The following is an 11,211-nucleotide window of genomic DNA, read 5'->3' as shown; positions in this document are numbered from 1 at the left end:
CACTGTTAGTGGAGCATTACCTTGTCACATACCTAGCATTTGCTTTGGGATAAAAGGTGCATCAAATTATGGGGTGGAAAAAAAAAAAAGTAAGGAGGACGTTCCTTTATCAGCCATCTTAAAAAAATTATTTTTGTTTCTACTAAAATAAATGAAGTTGGACTCTGTTTCCCAAGAGCTGAGGAAGAAGACGTTGTTAATATTTCACTTACAGGAGATGGTGTCTCATTTGATTAATGCATAAAGTCATGTGTCTAGTAAGATAGAGCTCTTCCGTCTCCCAGTGGATACATTACCAGACACAGCTTCATTCCTCACCTTGTAAGTAGTTTTAAATAGTTTGAAGAAGTTTCCAGAAATTAAATGTTTCTATAAACCAAAGCAGAGTTAAAAGAAAGAACGTATACTTAGAATGTTGCTTTCTGTCTAGCAAAGCATTGGTGGCATTCGACTGAGATAGGTATATTGTTGAGCAACATCTTGACAGTTTCCCTTTTGTTTCTTCATTTTGAAAACTAACACCTTCTCACACTGATACATGTTTTGGATTCATAGAATCGTAGAATGTCCTGAGTTGGAAGGGAACCGCAAGGATCATTGAGTCCACCTCCTGTCCCTGCATGTGACAACCCCACAGTTCACACCATGTGTCTGAGGACATTGTCCAGTCTCTTCTTGAACACTGTCAGGCTTGGGGCTGTGACACCTCACAAAGGTGGGCCTGTTCCAGTGCTCCACCACCCTCTGGATGAAGAACTTTTTCTTAAATGTCCAACCTGAAACCTACCCTGGCACATCTTCCTGCCATTCCCTCAGGTTCACAGAATCACAGAATGTTAGGGATTGGAAGGGACCTCAAAAGGTCATCCAGTCTAGTCCCCCTGCCGGAGCAGGAACACTTAGATGAGGCTACACAGGAATGGGTCCAGGTGGGATTTGAATGTCTCCAGAGAAGGAGACTCCACAACCTCATTGGGCAGCCTGTTCCAATGTCTGTTACCCTCACTGAGAAGAAGTTTATTCTCAGTTTTAAGTGGAACCTCTTGTGTTCCAGTTTGAGCCCATTACCCCTTGTCCCACCATTGGTTGTCATCAAGAAGAGCCTGGCTCCATCCTCGTGACACTTGCCCTTTATATATTTGTAAACATTAATAAGGTCACCCCTCAGTCTCCTCTTCTGCAAGCTAAAGAGACCCAGGGAACACCCTACAGAGAAAGAATGAGCAATAACAAGAGGACCCATACAGATTCCCAGCTGCAGAGATGCCCCATTACAAAAAACAAACAACAAACAAAGCAAACAAAAACCACCACCACCAACAGAAACACACACACATAAAAGCCAAGAAACCCACAACCAAACAGACAACCCACACATCTACCATCCAAACCAGTATATATCAACAGTAATTATGGACATTTTGGAGTATGTAGTTGGTGAGCAAATATAAAAAAATAAGCACCTAAAATATGACAATAAATGCATAAGACTTCTATAGCTTGTTCTTTTATGACTCATGGTTTAAGTTCTTATTAAATATCTGAACTTTTTTTTTTCAAATGGAAAATGAACAATCAGGTAGGCAGTTCAGAGATTAATGTTTTTAAAGATGGAAGTTCATCAGTTACGTTAGGCATTTAGAAGTGTCATGGAGGCACCCTGAAGTTAGTTTAGGCTGACAACAGGAGAGAGTCCCAGAACTGAATGCAGTACCAAGGAACTGAAGTGGGTTGAAGTCAGGTTGGGCAGGAGGCAGCACGCAGGCCCTGCTCAGTCATGTCCCGGGGTGGTGCTGGCATGGACAGCGGGGTGGCCAAGGGATGCTCAATGGAGCAAGAAGGGGTCTGGGAAGGAAAAGTATTAGCACATTTTGCTAGGCATGTCGCAAGAGGGGCAGAGTGGGAAGCAAGCTGCAGCTTCTCATGAGGAAGGGATGGCTGTAGGGCCGCCATCCATGTCTGGGCCCACTTCTGAGCCAAAATGATGCTCGAGATAATAATACTTTCCTCCCCCTGCCAGCACCTGAGATGTCCTAAGCCCTAGGCAGATGCCCAGCATCAGTTGCATTGATAAAAATAACACATTTTCTTCCTTAGCAGAGGCAAAGGAGTTTCTTCCCTAGAGGCAAAACTCAATGATTTGATCACCCTCTATGCCCTCACCAACTTTGAACATCTACAGAAATTGCCTTTCCACGCCAGCATTTTTTTCCACTGTGTTCTACTTTCCCCATGTTATTATAGGCCCTGTTAAGCCTGAAAATGAACAACAGAAATCACCTCTCTCCTTGCATGAAACATCACACCATTCCCTTATACCAGCTGTCATGTTTAATTTTCAGGAAATGATCAGTATTTACGAATTCCAGGGAGACAGAGGTTTACTTTTTCTGATTGATGGCATCCTTTAAAATTAAAACAGTTCTGAATTTGCTAGATTTTTGGTGGATTCTTACTTTCTGATCCTTAAGTATAACAACCTTCCTCAGCGACCTCCTGCCCCACTGGGGCAGGTGGTGGCAGTGGGGTGGTCATCCGTGTCCCATCCTGTCCCCCACAGGCAGGATGTGGCCATTTGGGACAGGACAGGTCAGGCTGGGGTCCCAGCTGCCCATTGTCCCCATGAGCGCTCCTGCTCCACTGCCCTCGTCAGTCCAGCTGCCCTGCAGAGCCCACAGCAGCAGCACCTGCGTGCATCATTTTTGAGCATAATTTTTGTGTATTTGCTACCAGGCTTTGATCTCCATCACTGCTCCGCAGCTCCACTTTGCACCCCAGTTTACTATATATGTTTACACATGTGAGATACTGTGCATTTGTGCTCTTTATTTTACTCTTAAACCCAGTTTTAGCCAGGTCCAGGCCTGCATTGTTTTTACTGACTGTGAGTGAATCACTATGGGGTCTCCAGTGCTAGGCCTGTGCCCCATCTCTTAACACCCCATGCCTCTTCTCCTCTATCCCACATCCTTGTCTCCACTTCTCAAGGCCACTGATAACGTATCAGGCATGTGTTTCCCTACACTGCTTCATTGCATTACAGTCATAAATATTTCATTCTTCAAGGAATGGCAGTTAGTTACTTCTAGTTGTAAAAATCTGTGGTTGTAACATACAAGGACAAAACAGTAAAACAAATCAGCAATAGACACCAGGTCAGTTAGAGAAACTGCTGTTGCAGGTAATCCAGACAACACACAGCTGCAGGAGGGTTCTGAGCTGGCGTGACAAACCTCAGCCCCGAGGCTCTCCACACTTGCTGCAAAGCTCACAGCCTGTTGCTGGCAGAGGCAGTGCCTCACTGGAGAGTGACATGTTACGGTCCCATCCCAGTGCCCTGCATGTGATTGTTCTGTTCTTCCTGCAATGGACACGTGGCGAGCAAATGGAGCAGATAGGAAGTCTGAGTCTGGTTAGGGGCATCAGCTTCACAGAGGCACCAGGGCTCCAGAGCAGCTCAGTCTGAGTCCTGCATCCACAGACATCCATGGAAATTTGGGGAAAAAAAATGAGCCATAATGGATCAAGTGTCAAGCAGACTAGGAAACGTATTGCTTTTTAAGAAATGAGTAAAAGATTTGCCACTTGCATTTACTCGTAAATATTGGTCTCAAATATACATAAATGCTTCCAATCTTTGAGCATAGTGGAAAGTCCCAGTGATTTTACTGTCCTTGCTTGGGTTGTCTGAAATATCTGCTAGTTTCACATGACTCTCTTAAACGGGATTTCAATCCCATCTACAAACACAGCTTGTTTTTCGTTTGTTTGTTTGTTTGTGGGAATGCGGATGTCCTATGGATGTGTTCCCAGATTGCGCTATGGCACAAGTCTTCTCCCAGTGTTTCCCCCATACAACTGCAAGGTATTTTTTTTTGTGCTGTTCCAAGGGAAACAGCTCAGTGGTTCAAATTGTCGGGAGTGAGTGCACAGAGCCTGATTCCCTTCCCCCTGTGACCGGTTTGGGACAGCAGTCATTCCGCACTGCCAGAGGGAGCCCAGCCAGGATTTACAGCCAGCAATAGCAGGGCAATCCTTTTCATGGTGTCCTTCATTCACTGCTTGTTCCTGACGATGTCTTGTGGTTTCAGCTTCTGCCTTACGGGAACTGAAGAATGTGAGTAAAAATCAAACTGACACAGCTTCTGGAGTTCTGGTTTGGAAACCAGAAAATCAGAAAAGCTAGTATCTCAGAGGACATCTCTTCCAAGTTATGACTATGAAGCAGCATGCTACTTGGGCTGAAACAGAATTTACAGCCCCGTAAGTGAATTTTACTCAATGAAGAATTTTGCTGTTGTCTCCAGGGGAGACTGAAATTGTTTCCAAATGGGGATTTATCCCAGCTCCTCCCCTAACACAGGATTACTTTTTTTTTTTTTTTGCCGCCAAGTAATCGAGCTGCTCACAGAAATGTCACCGAAAACGAGTATTTGCTGCCATCCAGTGGTAATATTTATTTTAGCAACCGTTTGTGCTTTGCAGCAATGCAGGTTTCGCTTTCTCGTAGGAACGTCCATGTTTGACTCTGGTCCTATGCTCTTTTCCAGGTAGTAAAGGAGATTTATGAAGAATAGAAAACCTTTATCCTTTTACTGATGGTTAGGTCTAAAATCGTAGTGAGATCTATTTTTGCCAAATGCTTTACTCTTCCTTCTAAAACTAAAAATTCTGACTTCATTTTTTTAAATGAAGAACTTTGCTGACATCATTGAAGATTGAATAATGACATCAAACATGCCTAAGAAGACAAGTGTTAGCTTCCCACCCACACAACCATAGGAAGAGGGATAACTTTAATCATGTTCTTCAAACACAGTGGAGAGAGTATTAACTTTATAGTTATTTTTTTTTTCCCCCAGGTATTCTTGGTGCTACAGGATGGACAGTGATGCATGAAATCTTGAGGTGTCACTTGCATCTGCAATATACCATGCTTGGTGTGCTGAGTTACAGCTGCTATTGCTCAGTTTAGCTCTGTAGATATCAATAAAGCTGCATCACTTTATAATCTTTGAAGAACTGTCAAATAAGGCACCCTTGCTTTGCATCATTTAAAGGTAGTTACAGTGACAGCTGTTAGATGACACGTGCTCTGGACAGGACTGTCCAATAAAGCAGCAGAATACCAGGAAAACCATGAGTGTTAAACCTGAGATGCTGCATTCTGCCCAAGGTTTGTTGTGCAGAAAAGGATGCATCCAGCATTGCTGGGAAAGGGCAGGATGGAAGACAATTGAGGCTGTGCCATAGTGCACCACTGGTTAAGAGATAGCACTAAGGAAAAGTGATGTGGGGTCCACTTCCAAGTTTATGTGAACCTCTTTTTAACTATCTGTGTTATAAAATAGATAGTTATAAAACTGTCATACATTTTCAAACATGCTTCCAGCCCCTTCCACTTGAATGTGATCTTAGGAAGGCTGAAAGAGAAGCTTGTAAACTTTGGGCTGAGATCACCCCAGAATAATAATTTTGCGTTAAGGCAGTGATACCTTCCACACTGGAGAAAAGCTGGAAATAAAGGTCCAGAAACCCCAGGAAATGGCTCCTTTGGTAGAGTGTTTGCTGATTAATGTGGCCATAGGAGAGGCTGGAAGGGAAGTGGCATCATTGACATAACCTGATTCAAAGTAAAACCCAAGAGGTAAAGGCAAACAAAAGCAAGTCACACCAGCACCCTTGGTAAAGTGATATGTAGAAACAATCCTCCACTTCTGTGCAAGGGGAGCTTCCTGGGAAAAAGAGCTTGTAATTCTAGAGTGAAGAAATTAAGTATCATGTGGCTTCTCTAAAGCACTGTGATCTAAATAAGATGGACTTGTTCAAGCCAGTTCCACGACAGATTCAGTTCTGCAGCAGTAGGCTCCAAAGACCTCAACCCGGTTATGGACTGCACATGTAGCTACATTAACTCAGTGTCTCTGGCAATCTTAAGGAAATACCCTACTTAACACCTGCAATTAATACTTTATTTTATCTAACTTTCAATTGCATCTGCCAAGTACAGCTACAACAATTTTCCAGAGTGCATCACATTTTTGTTCCACTTACACTTTCACATAATCTGAATAAGAAAATCTGAAGTTACTCCAGATTTGTCTGAGGCCAGATGAAAGGTCAGGCAAGACCAGGAGGAGAAGACACATCAAAACTGAAAGGCTATTTTGTCTGACTACAGGTGTCTAAAGACAGATACACATCCAAATGGATAACCCTAATTAAACACTCCTCCTGGCTTGCAGGTCGTGAGAACCGAGACCAAACTTCTCAGAGATGAGGCAAAGTATATGGTAGGTTACAGAAGGGAAAAATAAATCAGACTTTTCCGTGGACAGACTTTCAAAGAGACTTGAATATGGACCAGCCATGCCCACAGAAGGAGGCGCTGCTCGACCACTTTCCATAGGTAGCACCTGCAGTTGGGTGAGGTTCTCAGCCACAAACAGGACTTGAGGCATCCTGAAATTACACCTTTGGCTTACTTCGTCTTATTTTCTTTCTGGATTATTTTTATCCATATACAGTACTGCTTTTATGTCTATCTAACCTCATCGACAGCCAAAGAAACAATCAGAGCCACTCCAATATGGAGAGGTTGTTTAGCAGTCATTTTTCTTTTCTTCATCAACTATAGCCAGAAGACAAAATAAGTTTCCTGTCAAAATCAATTTGTCAGCTAGAATTTAAAGTATGCACGCTGAAAAATTGCTTGGCCCTTGGTATGAGAGGGGAACTCTTAAATAGTGTTTCCTAACTCGCAGAGCCAGAAAGAGCAGATGGTGAAGGGTGAAATTAACAATGAATATTTCAGTGAGTGGGGGGGAAAAAAAGGAAACCTTTAAGCAACTATGCAAATTGATCAAAATTATGATACTTACACTAATCAGGGAATTGCTGGAATTCTGTCTGGAACCTTTGCTTAAAATAGGGCTTTTTATTGCCTGGGTCTCATACTGCTTTCTAAAAGGCCAGTGAACTTGTTTGGTGAACTGAGGGACTTAAATATATTGTGACTCTCCCAAAAGCTCCGAAAGAAAATTGTTATTGAATTTCTCTCCCCACTGCCATTCCAAGGAGCTGTTTTTCCATGCTGGTTTCTTCTTCCATGCTTGTTGTATTCCTGAACAGTTTCAGTCTTGAGTCCTAGACAGGAACACTGTGACTCAGAGTCAGGGTGATGACAGTTTGCTTTTCCTACCTTGATATATAGTTGAGGAAGCTGGTATATATAAGACAAGGAATCATTGTACCATACCACACTCATAGCGAGTGTGTATCTTCCTTCAGATATGTTTGTTATCAGAAGGGGTGTTGGGGAACATTTCCTGCTCTGTGTTTTCACTCTTTGCATATGCTTTGACTTAATGTCAAAAATCCCAGGCTTCTTAAATGGATGTTCAGTAGATCTGTACTATAAATTCAGTCTCTGCTTCATGTACCAATCTGTTAGTATCAGCAAGAACACCATCGTTTTCTCTGCCACCTTTACTATGTAGCATCCCTGGGGCTGGTAGATAGACAACCAGCGTGTATTTGAGAACGTATGTTTCACTTCTTTATTACAACTGCCCATCTCCCAGGACCAAACCATTGTGCCGCAGCTGAGATTTTCATTTTACTCACTAATTCCACCACTGAAAAGGATAAACATACATAGACAATGTGTTAACTTATAAGGAGTGGACTTCAGTCCATGAAGTATTTTTTCTGCCAGGATTCTGCAGTACACAGCTGGGTGATCATGTGGAAGAGGCCATTTAGTCGGCAGTATCTGTAAGGCGTATTTTGTCACGGTTACGGAATGGGATGTCACCTGAACACTACAGCCTGGACAGCCTAGTCTCGTGTCACTCTCACTATGCAGTGGTAGTACCTATTTCCACGCTTCTGAGAATAAGACCTGAAATCTGCAGGACTGTGACAGTAGGACTGGTTTGTAGGTTGTGTTTTATTCTTTGCATACCATGTGCCAGAATATTAGCCATGTGGATGCAGATTCCACTCTTAACTTGTGACATAATTGATAAATACCCATAAATGGAAGTATAAGGCTTCCACAGTGCATACAGAATAAGCTACTGCTAAATCAGGCCTTGACGACACGGTGCTTACTTGGCAATACAAACAGCTTCTTAAACAGAATATATCTGTCTCCATCACACAGTCTAGCAAGACTGCGGTGACTGCACACTTAATATTACATATAGTAAGATTATTAACTTACTTACTTGCAGTTAGAAAAGCAGTTCTTATCTCCTGGCAGTGGGCAAAACCAAGGGTGTAATGCATCCTTCAACATTCATCACTTCCACACAGAGCTCGTGTTAGACTCAGAGAATCTGTCACTTCCTGAGCAGGAATTTAATTAGTTAATTACAAAATGTCAATATTCAATAATGTTAGTATTTTAGATGGGTTAAATATATTTCCAGATTTTGTGAAGAAGTCACATGGGATCCATGTCAGACATCTTTCGCTCTTTTTTTTAGATTGCATCTCTGCTACACTCATTATGGGCATTAACTGTGCTGAAGAATATTTAGGGGTAGTGTGAGAGAATTGTACTGCAGAGTATCCTCTCCAAATGTGTTCTGCTCCCACGGGAGCGTCAGCCAACCACCAGACTGTGCAGCTCTTTCCGGTCCCTTGCCTTTCCACTCCACAGTCCCATCACCACTCTTTCCACCCTTGAATCCTGTTCTTTCCCAATGTGTAAATGACAGCAATAAGCATTGTGTATGTTGACAGTTCATCATTCTATCCTGAACTTTCTGGTATTAATTTATTTTTAATTCCCACACACAAAAAAAGAATAACCTCACATAACAATCCCAACATGAACTCAAGTGAAAAATACAGTTTCTTCTCAGAAGGTGCTCTCTGCAGATGTCCTAACTCCTAATATTGGTAGCCAGCGTGTGCTCAAAGAATTGTACAAATTTTACAGCTTATTTGAATGATTGAGTCTAGCAGCTGCTAAACAAGGGTTACTGAACAGTACTGGGAAAAATTTGAATCATATATTACTTACAGTGTTTTTATCAATGCAGCATTTATTCTGCTCCCTGTTCATGCCTGTGTCAATTCAGATAGGCTGCCTAATGAGAAGTTGTTATTTATGTAGAAGCATATCCTCTGTATCCTGGATTTCAGACATCCAGCAAAAGCTGTTGCACAGCAGTGCCTGTTTTGGCTACACAGCCATTTAGCAAACCTTGCATGTGGAGTAAGACTTTACCACATCTGGTTTTGTTTCCCTTAGGCTACAAGGAGTTGGTAACAGGTGATGGACCTAAGAAAGCTGTGTAAAAAAGTAGAATGGTGCTCTCACTAGCGAGGTGACATACACCAAGAGGCATTGCATGCACGAGTGGAGAGAGGGCTCACTTTGACTTCCAGGAATTATATTTTGTTTCCTCTCCTGTGCCGGTGAATCACATTCCAAGCTGCTGTTAAGGCTGCAGGAGAACTAAAGTGTGAGCTGCTTCCCCGGCTGGTCCCAGCGCTGGCAGCGGAGCCCAGACCAGCCATGGAGCTGCTGAAGTCTGGCAGGACTGGAGCGAGGACGAGACAGCTGGTTGTGCCCATGTTCAGATGCTGCTTCTTCCTCACATTGGCAAGAACCGTCATGCAATGGATCTGCTGCTGGTGCTGCTGATGCTGCTGGTGCTGCTGATGCTATGGAATCGCTTGCTGAAAACAAGAGTGGTGGGACTGGTCTGCCACTAACAGTGGAAAATGAAAAATTGCTCGTGATTCTCAGACATCCAAAGCGCTAATTTGAGTGGGCATATTGTTAGAATTCTGAAATGCATATTTATCTCTATGTTCCCTGCTATGCACGAAACTACTTGAATAAACTTTCTGCAGATGAGTCTTTGGGCATTTGTGGGTTCATCCTTTTTACAGAAGTTGCTTTCTCTGTTAGTTTAATGACTGGTGATCTTTCGTCCTTCTTTCCTCCGTCCCTTCCTTCCTCCCTTGTTTCTCCTAATTTGATGGATAGTAACAGGCAATTTTATAAGCCAGACCTGATTTATAAAACATCACGAGTTGCTGACATAACAGTAAATCAATCGGCAATTATGAGAATTATGTTTTCGGGGACTTTTTCGTGATTGGGCTTTGTTAATCAATTTGCATGTAGGTTTGTGTGAAAATGTTCCTTAGAGCAATCATCCTGTTTCACAGTAATTACAGACTTACAGCTGTAGTGAAATACAGCCTTTTCTGGTGATTAAGTGTAATTTCCTGAAAACAACCTCACTGAGTTCAAGTATCCACCAGATCATAAATACTACTTCTCAATAAAGCTCTGCTACGAGGGAATTAATTTTCCTATACAAGTATAAAACACACTTTCTCTGCCTTTTCTAAACAGTTTATCATAAGGCTTACACAGAAAAGCTTTCATTTGTGAACTGAAAGAGAAGACAGAACAAGTCATTCAACATATTGAAAAAAAAAAATCTCTTATTTTTTTTAACTCCTAAGAAATTCATGTTTTGAAACAAAATCATCACAAGTCAAAGAAAACAAAATTTTCACGAGTAGGAAACACCTCAGTTGAGGGGCACTGGGTTTTAAAACTATTTTTGCTTTTATTAGCAAAACAATATATCAACTGAAATTAGCCATTTTCTTTGAGTAGGTTTGATAAGCCAACATTTTATTTTTAGAACATTTTGCAAAATGCTTTTTTCAATAGCTCAGGTTAACAATCATCCTCTTATAATAACGCTACTGTACGCCATTCTTCAAACGATAACTGGCAGTTCAGTGGCAGAACAAGAATTTGAACTGCAACACATTGCACCATGAGGAATGGCTGAAATAATTTTGAGTATCCACATTTCTATCACAAACATATATTGTATGAAACAATTGTAAAACTATGTTTCCGTCTGAAACTCAGGTACTGTACTAACACTGAATTGTGATCTTAGCAGTGCAACTGAAGGAGCAAAACTTGCTTATTTAATGGTGCTTGTACAGTTCTGCTGCAACATTTGCAAGCTGATGCGGAAGATTTTTCCTTAATAGAAGCTCTATGGCCCAGTATACAGGCGTTCCTTCCAGGGAGCTAGAATTCCTACTAAGTGGATTAGTGAATTCCTGCTAAGTGGATTGGTTTATTTAAACTAAACTGTTTGGCCTTGCCTAATGTAGTGTGTAAGGCAGCGGTCACTGTCAAACGGATGAACAGCA

Source organism: Streptopelia decaocto, assembly GCF_964273445.1.
Source record: "Streptopelia decaocto genome assembly, chromosome: Z".
Lineage (NCBI taxonomy): Eukaryota > Metazoa > Chordata > Aves > Columbiformes > Columbidae > Streptopelia > Streptopelia decaocto.
This window is presented reverse-complemented; position numbering follows the sequence as displayed.